The 12,989-nt window shown below is 45.8% G+C and overlaps 1 pseudogene across 1 annotated transcript in view; it reads left to right on the top strand.

Annotated features, from left to right (window-relative positions):
* Window positions 1-2,019: 2,019 nt before the first annotated feature.
* Window positions 2,020-12,989, top strand: part of LOC147659012 (sialic acid-binding Ig-like lectin 13) — a 197,138-nt pseudogene continuing 186,168 nt past the window's right edge. Inside the window, exon 1 of the transcript XR_015307337.1 lies at window positions 2,020-2,122. The product of XR_015307337.1 is annotated as a sialic acid-binding Ig-like lectin 13 (transcript). The remainder of the gene's footprint in view (window positions 2,123-12,989) is intronic.

Below are 12,989 nucleotides of genomic sequence, written 5' to 3'. Positions count from 1 at the left end.
CAGGCACAGTTCTGACAAGCCTGGATCGTCCCCTGGAGATTAAAGTGTAGATGATCATTCAAAGTGAAATCATCCCCTGCACATTGATGAGCAAGCCAACAACAATAAAGAGAGGATTCTGGAGATGAGCTCAGAGAGCCCCCTTACACTGCACACAAGACAAGCAGCATGATCCCATTTGTAAGGGCGACATTGGGACTGGAGCCCAGCCATACAGAGTTCTCTTTCATAGCCTAGCCCCCTTCGAGTTGGGTGCTTCTGGGATGCAGTTAACCCTCTCACACGGACTCCAGAGAGGGGTGGTTGACCAGGGACAATTCTTTCCCCCATTTCACGATTGCTGAGTGCTGCTTCAGCACACAGTGCATCACATCAACTCCTGTGAGCTTTGGGTGCCAGAGTCCAAGAAAGTGGCTTGAATTCCCCTTAACAGGGAGCAGGCATCCCTGCACTTTAGCCTAATGGCCCCTCCTGCACATGGTACAATTCTAATTGTCCCAGGCCAATGGCTGCAGAGCCCTTCTCAACTCGGATGCAATTCACCGACCTCTAAAAACCATGTGCTCACCAAATTGAAATCTAAAGTAGATGATTTTTCCCCATGGGAATTGAGCACAGTCTTCTCCTCCATTCACATCCATATATGATGCCACAATAAAACGGGAGAGACACAATCCTGAAACATATGCTGACCAAGACCACAGACATGATACATGACTCAAGAAAAGACACTAAAGAAGGTCTGTGGTTAGTCCTGACACATCACCCTACAGACCATTGCAAGAATCCTCTGAGGTGCCTCACAAGCTCCTTAATGGAAGAGAAATTCAGCAGACTCAGCAATCAACTTCACAACATGGAGACAGGAGGTCTCTAGAGAATTAAAGCTGCAAATCTTGAATTGGGGGATCTAGAACAAATACTTTGTACACTGGAGGATGTTGGGGATGCCAGGGAAGGGCAGCTGGATTTTTGCAGGAAGAACGAGGAACGAGAGCAAAGCATCAATCTACAGTGGATTCTTGAAAACCTAGAAAATTGAGCGGTCTAATAACAGAAAACGAGGCATGCTACAAAGACTTCTGGAACAGGTAGGGGAAGTTTAAGTACTCTTTTATTGCAGCCTCCACTCAGGAACCTCAAACCCGTCCCACTGCAAGCTCAGTGACTACCAACTCTGCCAGTCAGGCTGCCTTGTCAACATTCTAAGGCAGCCTCTGGCTCAACTGTAGGAACATTCTGAGAGGTGGAAAAAGGGAGGGGGTGAGAGAGAGGGCAGGAGAAACCATTGGAATGAGGTGGCAAGTTATAAGGGAGGTAAAGTAACTTGAGGGAATTATAACACATCTTCCCCCCATAAAACAATGTAAAAGAGATTAAAACGTTATTACATAATGAAGTCTTTATGCCATTTGGGTGAAATAGTAGGTCTTCTGGTACTGCTCATGGGAGGTTAGAGTGGAACGTCAGGGCCCCCTGGTGATATCACCTTGAGTGGTGTCCTTTGAGTTAGGGCATTTAGCCAACCGGTCCATGCTCCAGTTTTGCCCATTCTCAAGCACTACAGTGTTGTTCTTGATGTCCACTATTATTCTGGGTTCATAGAACTTAGATTCATGATCCCCTGCGAGTGTGGTTTTTTCACAGCAACCCAATCGCCTACTGACCATTTTCGGTTCTTAGTTCCATGCTTTTGATCATATCGGTCTTTGTAGTTGGCTTGATGGGAAGATATTTTGGGTTTGGCTTTTTCAAAAGAGTGTGCTGTTACCTCTCCACCACCTATCCAGTTAGGGAAGAACTTTGTACTGGGTTTTCTTCTCCTGAGCGACGAGAATGGTGAAATTCCAGTGACTAGGTTGGGGGTGGTATGATAAGCCCAGAGCATATCCTGAAAAGAGCGTTCGACAGGTAGGTTGTTGATGCAAGCTAGCTGAATGTTCTCTTTTACCATCCTGTTTTACTCTCTCGACCAAAACGGTACCTCAAGGACAGTACAGAGCTGTTTGTAGGTGGGTTATGGCTAAGCTGGTCAGGAAGTTGGACATGGCTGACAAGGTGAATTGGACACCATTGTCCGTGACCAGGGTGGCCGGAATGCCTTCGGTGATGAAGGTATCTGGTAGGAAGTTGATCAAGGATTCTGTAGTGGTTTGGTGCACCATTTTAATGACTACCCAGTCGGAGTGAAAATCCGTCAGGACAAACGCAAATCTTTTAGTGACACCTGTCTTATGAATCGGGCCGATGATGTCCAGAGCTAATTTCTTGCAAGGTTTGTCCGGAATGGAAAGTAGGCAAAGAGGTGTCATTTGGGACCGTTTAGTTTAGTCACTATTGGCGCATATGGTACAGTTCTTGACTTTAGTCTCAACCATATAGTCCATGTTGGGGAACCAATAGTGCACTCTGAGTCTACTTTTTGTAAGGCTCCTCCCTAGGTGGCCTTCATGAACCAAGTCTAATATTTTGTCCTTTAGACTTGGAGGGATGGTCTTGTTGTTTCTCAATATGTAATCATTGTTCAAGTTAATCTCATGTCTTATTTCCCTGTATTTGTCTAGGTCTTGTCTGACACTTTTACGCGAAGCAGGCCATCCATGAAGGGTATAGTCTTTAAGACAGGACAGTGTGGCATCTTTGGTCATGCTTTCAATCCATTCACCTTGCTTTATTGTGGAGGAGTGGACCTGTAAGTTGGAAAATTCAGTTGTTTCAAAGTTCTTAGATATTTCTAATGGTGCCCTCGAAAGGATGTCAGCCACAGTATTGAGTTTGCCTGCGACATATTCCGGTTTGAAAGCAAAGCTTTCTAGGCCTAGTACCCACCTAGCTACTCTGGGTGTACTATTAGCTGAGCCTGTGCAACTGAACATGTAGTTGAGGGGCTTGTGATCGGTGCGAACCATGAACTTTATCCCCCACAGGTAGAACTTGAAATGTTTAATCGCCCAGAAGCAGGCCAGGGCTTCTCTCTCTATGACAGAATAGTTCCTTTAATAGCTGTTGAGAGTGCTGGAAGCGAAAGCAACAATGCATTCTCTTCCACCGATGACTTGAGAGAGGGTTGCTCCTAGGCCTTTATTGCTGGCTGGTCTTCCTAAAGGGTCAAAATTACATAAGTGGGGGCATTTAAAATACTTCTTTTGATGTTGTCAAAGGCTGCTTGGTGCACTTCTAGCCATTTGAAGGGAGTATGGTTTTTTTGTGAGTTCCCTAAGGTCGTTTCAAATATTAGAAAAGTTCTTGACATATTTGGCCATATATTCTGCAAGACCCAGTAATGATAGGAGTTCTTGTTTAGTAGTGGGTGCATTGGCTTTTTCAATACCATCAAGGAGGCTTAACTTTGGTTTAAATCCATCCGTTGATATGGTGTGCCCTCGGTAGACAAAGGTTTTTCTTCTTTAGGGGTAAGGCCTTCCTCTTTGAATCTCTTGAGGACCGTGCTGAGAGAGGAATCATGCTCCTTAGGTGTTGCTCCATAGATCAAGACATATTATTGGAAGCACAAGGTTTTGGGGACCCCTTCAAGTATGTGCTGCATTATCTTTTGAAATACCGCTGCTGCCGAAGCGAGCCCAAACGGCATTCTGAGGAACATGTATGACCCCAGAGGAGTGGTAATAAATGCAGTTAACTCTCTGGAGTCGGGGTGTAACTCTACTTGATAGTAGGCATTAGAAAGGTCTAGTACACTGAAGCAAGTAGCTTCCCCCATGGTGCGTAAAACCTCATGGATGCGAGGAAGTGGGTGTCTTTCGATGATTATGTTGTCATTGAGGTCTCTGAGGTCGATGCACAATCTAATGTCATTCCCATGGGCCTTCTTAGCGATAACCACAGGTGCGACCCAAGCAGTACAATCCACAGGTTGTATTAGACCTGGAAACTTTTAAGGAGCCCACGCTTGGAAGTGAAAACATCAGGGAATTCTTTGGTGAAGGTTTCACCCTGAGTGGAGAAATCAATGATAAGGACTTGCTTTGGGTTGTTAGGATCCAGTTTTATGCCTAACTCTTTTTGGTGTTGCCAGCCAAGGAGGTAGCCCCCCCCCCCCCCCCCCCCCCCCCAGCAGGGTGCAGTATATGTGAAAGGTAGGACATGTATTGGTGTGTGTAACATGTCCTGATATTGAAATACTGCCAATTTCGTTGTTCATTATTGAAAGGATATCTTGCCCCATAGGACAGAAAGGGGAATGCTTTGTAACGGATGTATGACATTACAACGCATGCTTTTACCCAACGCAGTATTTACAACGAAAACCTTTACAACGCATAGCGCTTTGGGGGTGCTGGATAGTGAAAAGTTTAATTTACTATTCCAACACCAGTCCCCGTGGACACTAGGGAAGGTGTTGGATAGTAAATTAAACTTATTTCCTATCCTAGAGCGCCCTCCAGCGCAATGTGTTGTAATGGTTTGCGTTGTAAATACCGCGTTGTAATGGTAGTGCGTGGTAAAAGTTGCGTTGTAAAGGTTGTTCACCCTTTGTATAATTTTACAAGCATATCTTCCCATAGTGATTGAGTAGAGCTTGCCTCCTGTTTTGAAGTCTCAGGGACACAAATACTTCACCACCAGCTCCCCAGAACTTCCTTGCTGGGAGTTCTGACCTGCCGGGAAGTGCCTGTGACTGTGTTGGGCCTCTGGAGGTTGTTTGTGCTGTTGGGAGCTGGAAGAAACCTAAGAGAAGTAAGAAAACCTGTTTTGAATGCCATCAGTGATGCCGCTGTGACGCTGCAACCTGAACTGAGGCGCGGGCCACCACTTGTGAAGTGAATGATGCACAGCCTGGCCTGCATTGCAGCTTCGATGCCCTTCGGCACCCGCTGATGGCTGCAGTTATAGGCCATGCCCAGCGCCAGCACTCGCACTGACTCAGTCAACGCCAATGCCTGCATCCTGTTATCACGGCACCAATAACTGCAGAGGGTAACTCCACAAACTTGCCAATTTCGCATCATCACCGGAACTGATGCCTCACTGCCGACGCAACCGCCTTAACCTGTCCCAGATGCACACATCACCTCCTTGCTGACATAACGCCCTACCTCCCCCGTGGATGCCAGGGAGATGTCCTCGACATCAGCACTGACACCTCACTTCCTCAATGCTGTGAACCGTTACAGGCTCTGTTTTGAATGAACTGTTTGTTTTGGGGTCAGTGTGACTCACACTCCACGTGGTCGGTGCCGTACTTTGGATTTATTGCTGTCACGACGTCGCAATTGCCCCAGTTGGTGCTACTTGTTTTCTACAAGCTTTATTTTTGCAATAACCTTTTTTAAGTCATATTTTCTATTGCGTATGTTGAATTTTTGTCAATTTGCTCTTGTTTAGTTTAGATAAAGATACTTTATTTTTATAAACTGTTGTGGTGTCCTTTTGTGGTGTTTTCACTGTTTTACTATGAGTGTTGGTACAAATACTTTACACATTGCCTTTGGGATAAGTCTGTCTGCTCGTGCCATGCTACCAAGGGGGTGAGCAGGGGTTATCTAAAGTGTGTATACCCCCTACCCTGACTAGAAGCAAAGGTCCCTATTTGGACAAAAGTACCTACCTCTGCCAACTAAATACCCCCATTTCTAACAGCCTGCATAGGGGCACTCCACCTATTTTGAAAGACCATGGTGCCTCTGAAGGAACATTTATCCCTTAGATACAAATAATGTGGCTGCATTTTTCAAATTGCTCTCGTGGGAGGGCCCAAAACTTCAAAGAGCAGTTACAACTCAGTTGTCCACTGTCTGCAGTTTTATCGGGTATCAGGCCTCACCACTGATACACATCAACAGGTGCTCCGGTTCACGGCTGCCATTTATGATCCACTTCTACCTTTCAACCATGAATAACACTTGAATACTGTTTCTTACAGCACAAGGACCTGCATTCACCACTAAATAAACCACTGTTTCCTCATGTAATGTGTAGGAAGCTGGCTCTGTAAATACTATACCAAAATAAGGTATAGTGTACACAGAGTCGACGGAGTCCCCAGGGGTATAGCAGAGGCTAAATTTGGTAAGTACTAACAGCTCTCTTTGTGGTGGAGTGGGGAAGCAGTTATGCTTATCCAGAGGGTGTGTTAAGCATCCATTGTATTTACTCAATCAAGACTGATCGCACACACTTGGAGACTGAATCCAGACCAATTAGGTAGGTATTAAAAAGGCATGCTTATGTTTTGTTTTCTTTTTAGAGCCAAGCAGGACTTTGCCTAGGGGAATTATATATATTCTCAAATGCACAACTTTACAAGGAACGGCAGTTGTGGTTAAATTTGCAATTGTTACGGGTTGGTATTAGTTCAAAAAGCATTTTAAATTACAGAGTAATTACTTTTAAAATACTTTTGGATTACCTTTAGATTACATCGACTACTCAGGTGGTATGCTTAGATGCCACGTCAGGGATCTCACAGTACATGGTAAGTAAGACTTTTTAGGATTTGCAGTGTATTCACTTTTTCTTCATACAAAACATCAGATTAACACAAGATTTTAGATTAAAAAAAAAAAAATAACATTGGGTCCTATGGGAGAAAAAAAGTTATTGGTTTCACTGGTAAGTAAACAGCTTACGAGTGGGAGTTGTAGGAGTTAGGACCAATGTTCCCTAAGGTCTAGGTAGGCAATCAAATCTCACCACCAGCGGCACTAGAGCGGCCGGATGCAGAGTGCACGGGTCCAATGTTAGCCCATGGGGCTGTGGGCGCCTTCGATCAGGGACTGCTTACGAGCAGGCCACTCGGCTGTGGGAGCAAAGCTCCTGGGTTAGAGATCAGCACCACAGGAGCAAACAATCAGCAGAGGAGTTGCACTACTAGCAGCACAGGAGCGGTTGGGTGCAGTATGCCAAGGCGACATTGGGGGCCATGTTGTTGTCAATGAGGATCTCTGGTTCGGTCAAGATGCAGTAGGCTTGGGCAGGGAGGCCTCTTGGAGGTTTCAAGTTTCAAGTTTATTTATTCATTTGATTAATTAAAATCTTACAAAAGTAGATAAAATATCAACAATTTTAAAATGATAAAACAATATGTCAATTCCATTAATATCCCAAAACTTGATTATGTATCATACGCATTAGGTTATAAGATAATTAATCATTTGTAACAACCAGCTTGAGAGGTAAGTTGGTTTCTTGGGATAAGCCAGGACACCGTCAACAGGGCCACCCAGAGCCATGGGGCATCGGGTGCAGGGGTGTCTTTTGGTGCTTCTTCCTAGTTCCTGTGCCAGATGGGGGACCCTTCTGGTTGAGGCTGCAGGCGTCGGCTTGAAGCTTGAGGAAGGTGGATGATCACCAGATCCCAGGTCAGGATCACGGGGGAGTGTCCATATGTTGTTGGGCCACTGGACCTTGGGCATGTGCGTGAGATGCAGAGTAGTTCCAGAATCGCATCGCAGAGCCACCTGCATCCACATTCTGTGGGTGAGTCTTTGCTTGAGCAAATCCGGTGATTATGGGAGATAAAGTCTGTAAGGTCCTCTGGCCTCTAAGGGGCTGCTGACACACTGTTTCTTTGCTGTAGGCAAGTTGGTAGGTCTGGAGCCAAAGCAGTGGGTGTCCTCTTCTTCCCGGGTCAGCACGGCTCTGTGGTCTTTCTTCTTTATTCCTTGAATCTGAGGATGCAGGGTGCAGCGTCACACCAAAAAAACTAAATTTGGGGGCATTACAGGGGTGTGCCGGTCAGGACCAATGGGTCTCTTCCTTAGAGTGTGTACACCCCTTATTAAGGAATTGAACTGGATCTTTACTCTTATTACCAGAGAAAAAGGTCTTAACAAACTCATTCCCTGGGAGAATGCTATTTTAGAATAGCTTTGGTCCACTTGACTATTCCCCACTATATTCATGTCTGAGTCCTCTCCACCCTATCCCCGCAATCCTGCTCACTTCATATTGTGGATACGATTAGTGGCAGGCTGGACTGTCTGTCCCATGAGGTTTTGTATGCCTGTCTCCACTTTTTACCCTGGCCAACCCTTTACTATTATGACCACTTGTTTCACTACGACTGGCTTTTAGGGTGGCCTTTATGGGCCCGATGTAGGTAGCCCTTTACGGATCCGAATCGGCCGAAAATACCGATTTTCGGCCGTTTCCGATCGGTAAAGGGCTATTGAGATGTAGGGGCACATTTTCGGTAATTTTACCGAATCGGTATCATTACCGAATCGGTAAATTTACCGATTCGGTAATATGTACCGAATCGGTAAAATAATTACCGATTCGGTAAAATTTACCGATTCGGTAAAATTACCGAAAATGCAATGTAGGTAGGCAATGTACCTTCTGCACATGGCTTACAGAATCGGTATTTTACCATGGAATACAAATCCATGGTAAAATACTGATTCCGGTGTGCATACACATGTGTGCATGCACACCTATGTCATGTGACAGGCAGACCTGCCCTTAGGGCAGGTATGCTTGCCACATGGCACCTGTGCCTGTTTTGGGGGTGCCAGAGGGTGTCAAAGTGACACCCCCTGCACCCTTGTGAATTCTTTAATTACCGATTCGGTAAATACCGAATCGGTAATGCCTAATCATTCCTATGGGCTTCAAAGCCCATAGGAATGAATGGGCATTACCGATTCGGTATTTACCGAATCGGTAATTAAAGAATTGTTAAGGATTCGGTAACGAATCCAGATGTTGGGACCTACATACCATTTACCGATTTTGAAATACCGAATCGGTAGGATTCGGTATTTCAAAATCGGTAAATGGGATTTACCTACATCGGGCCCTTTATCCTTTTGTTTTTAATCCACTTTTGTTTTTAATCCTCTTATCCCCTGTTATACGCTGCGCCTAGGTGTCTCTTTTTACATTCCAAGATGGCGCCATTTTTGGGCCTTTTCACTGGCTCTTTTTTCAGCTCCGAGATTTAGGGAGCAGCTCTGAGTTGTCTCTTGGCTCTTTATCATCATTACATACGTTGTCAGCTTAGCGCGAGACCCATTTAAACTCTGCGTCTTCACCTGGTGGGCTATCCACCACCAGAGAACATTTTAATTGATTCTATGGATCTCTGTACCATTCGGAGGCAATAGTGGGGTACTGGGCAACTCTGCATCTATTTGTTGATCAGCTAAGCCGTCCACTCCCCAGTGAACCTTCCTCATCCTCACCTCCCGGGTTTGGGTGATGTCGACCCACTCCCTCTGCCTGATTATTCACCGGGTTTGCGTTCTCTGCCCGGCATTTTGATCTCTTCTAGTGCTCCATTACTCTCTTTAGATACCTTATGCTTAGTTGGCCATCATACCGTATCTGACATGCATTGATCCCCAGTGTTTGGATTAACTAACACCTGGAGGCGCTTTATTTCCACCTACAGCAAGTTTGGGCTCTCCCTTCGTAGCTATTTGTTTTTCTGTGTCTCATTAGACATTTATTGAGTGTGTTTCTTTTCTCTCTGTATCCCAGGCCCCACTTGAACACTTATCTGCACATCCGGATTACCCTTTTTCTCTTCCAGTCCGTGGAGAGTCCCTGGCCGTGACCCAGGATTACTCTTGGGTCTAGGAGCTTCTCCTCTGAACATAAACATCCAGTATAATGGACCCTGGGCCATTGTTGGTCCCTCAGGTCAGGTAAGGCCCAGTGCCATACTTTTCTTCTTCCAGGAACCTTGATATGCGGATCCCTGCAATCTTGATCTCAGCTAATCTCTTTCATGGTTTCTCTTAGGCTCTGGCTGTGACCCCGGATATGCCAACCGATTAGTGGACGTGTTTTTCCTCCAATTCGAACCCAGGTAGATCTTATGGATGGCCGGTCCCGCCCGCTCCCCCTTACCACTTACCCCTTACCCCCATTGCCCTACCTTCCCCTTTTTGTAGATTTAATATTTGATACATCTTATTTTATTGTTTTGGTCAAATCACTGATTTTTCAGATGGTTTAGGTGTGTTATGATTTTTCTCTTTCACCCTGGGCACTGGTGTCTTCACAGGTGTATTTTCTTCTTTATATAGTTCAGCCCATTTGGAGGCTCGCATTTCACGGTTTCTGTTCTCCAGATTGTGCATGTTCTCCACATTGTTTCAGAATTTATTATCCTTCTCTGTTCATGAATCTGTGCTTCCTTCCGTTGTGTTATGCCACCCGTGGCATACAACAGTTAATGTTGTATCAATACTGTGTTCTTATTTGGGCCTCCTAGGCTCTCCCATCTTTGTTTTTTCTTCAATATTGCACCCTGAAGAAGCGAGACCCATATCGAGGTCACCCACGGAACCGCGTGTCGGCACTGGATATTCTATGTTCACCTGTGATTTTTTTCCCCCAATACATACAACAATGTCAATGAGAAATTAATTTTGAGTAAGAATAGTATTAACTATTGGTCTTGAGTTATGAAATAACCGTGTTTTGACAATCTCTCCTTATACATGACCTTTGTGGATTCTGCAGTGTTTTCAACTGTGAAGATCAAAGGGGTTTTTTGAGGTGCGCTGTACATATTTGTATATAGAACGTTTGAACCCTCATTTTCGAGGACATATGTGCATGTGTGGGTATGCACTGGTCTGTATGAACGATAGTGTGTGTGTTGTATTGGTTGCGCTTGGGTCATCTATGGTTTATTTTATATCAATTCTTAAACATTTGTATTTTTTGTAATATATTGAATACATTTTAAAAAAATTGTGTCCAATAAACTTGTGTTCTGTATTGTGGAAGGCCAGATTCATGCACGTGTGTATATACATCAGTGACGATTAGCACTTTAATTTCATCTAGCAGGCAGAGAGTTTTTGTCTTGATTTTTTTTCTACACCCCCTATTATACCACCCTCTAGGGGGAGGGGGCATGAGCCTCTTCCTAATTGATTGGATCTCCTCATCTTCAAGATGGAGGGGACTGAAATGTGTGCTTCATTTCACCTCCCCCACCTGAAGTTGAGTTAGCAAAAGTGGGCACATTTCTCCTCCTAGGTCAGATTTCCCATGGATTCTCTCCCCAAAGTGAGGATCAGAACCAGTGGTAGCCAGTTGCTGGGGGCAGCAAAAGGCAGGGGCAACGAACAAAGGTGGCAGGCCTTTGAAGTGTCCTCTTAAGTGGACCCAGCCCATCCTAGAGGAGAAGGCATGTCACTTCTGCCCAGGATCGGCTTTGTTTCTGGCCCCAAGAATGGAGGCCCAGAAACATGGCGGGCAGCCAATCAGGAACCACACCAGGGCTGGCTGCTTTTCAGGGGGCTATTCTAAGATGCCCTCTGTGTGTATTTTACATTACATTTCACACTGGCATCAGTGTGGGTTTATTGTGCTGAGATGTTTGGTACCAAACTTCCCAGGTTTTAGTAAAGCCATTATGGAGCTTTGGAGTTCGTAATGACCAACTACCAGACCATAGATTCTTTATGTATTAACAACATTTGCAATGTCTAAGAATGGATTTAGACACTGTATGGGTTCAGGGCTCATGCCACTGTATGCTCACATTAGGGCTAGAGCACCCTGCAAAAGGAGTGACTAACCTAGGCCTTAGGCAGTGGGCTGCTGACATGGCACACAGAGATGTGTGCCATGTTGACTCTTCACTTTTCTCAGCAGCAAAACACACAGCCTGCAATGGCAGTGTTTGGGTGTTATGGTACGGGGCCTTAGTGGCCTTCCATGGTCACAAGGACCTTGGTACCCATGGTACCTTTTACAGGGGGCTTACCTGTGGCCATAGATGTGCCAATTGTGGGTACAAAGGTACAGCTTTGGTAAAGAACACAGGCGGTGGGAACCTGATTGACAGTGACATTGGGAACACCCAGTCAAAAGTGTATCATGTGCCGGGCAAAAAGTGGGATAACCATGTGAAAAGGCGCACTTTCCAACAGATGGCCAAAAAACCCTTGTGCGCTCTCTGCTCCATAACTACAACAAACTGCCTGTAATTCATGGCATCACTAATGGGGGAAACTATAGGTGTGCTCGACCCTGATCCTGTCATGAGCCTCTGAAACCCCTCCACCCTCCTGCCTAACCACGTGTCCACCGATCACCTGCTACTCACTCCCAGATCTGTCCCCTCGTCTGTGAGCCCCCTCCTCCTCCTTGATAAATCTATCGACAGGTTCTGGGGATCCATAGCCCTGTCTACCACAACCTTGTGAATTAGAGTCCCCATGTGGCCGAAAGGGGCCACCTCACTCTCAGGCCACACCCTGTCAGCTGGGCTTGATGCACCCTGTGGCACCAAAATTTCCTGTGTCCTGCAGGGTCTGGAAGCCTCAAAAATGGCAAGAGCTTCTTCTTTGGATGCACAACTCGACGCTACGTACACCCTTGTGTCAAATGGGTTGCAGCAGTGTTCACAGCTGCTGCAGCAACTGCACAACAGCCAAACCCCCTCACAAAGGCCCAAGGCCACACAACTGTTTTAGTGGTTCCAGAGATATCTCGCAAGCTGAGCACCTCAGGCTACCTGTTGTCATCGCGGCCCATGACAGCTGGCCCACCATGCTGCCCGAATCCACTATACCACTCACCCCATTGCAATGGTATTTGTGGGCCGGTGAGGAAGAAGCCATGACGGTCTCTGCCACAACACACTCTGACAACCTCTTCTGCTGCTCCTCCCTGGGACCACCTGCCTGCTGCAGGGCCCCCACAGCCAGAAAATCCAGCCAGCCTGCATTCCACAGAACCTCAAGGGCCTTAGGCACCTTCTCTTTCAAAGCCATCATGCAACACAACAAAGTATTTTTGTTCTGCCCTGCGTTTACAGTACTCCTTGATTCATTGATGGCTGGGATGTGCTCCCCACCTATCTTGAAAGACCATGGTGCTTCTAAAGGAAAACATGTCCTTTAGGTGCAGACAGTGTGGCTGAATTTTACAAAATGTTCTTGTGGGAGGACCCACAAACGCCATAGAGCAAATACAGCTCACTTCGCTATCTGTGTTTGAATTGGGTACCAGGCCCACTGATGATAGACATTACCAGCTGCTACTGTGCATTGCAC

Source organism: Lissotriton vulgaris, unplaced genomic scaffold (assembly GCF_964263255.1).
Source record: "Lissotriton vulgaris unplaced genomic scaffold, aLisVul1.2 SCAFFOLD_2257, whole genome shotgun sequence".
Taxonomy (NCBI): Eukaryota; Metazoa; Chordata; class Amphibia; order Caudata; family Salamandridae; genus Lissotriton; species Lissotriton vulgaris.
Note: the sequence above shows the minus strand (reverse complement) of the source record. Positions and strands in the feature narration are given on the sequence as shown.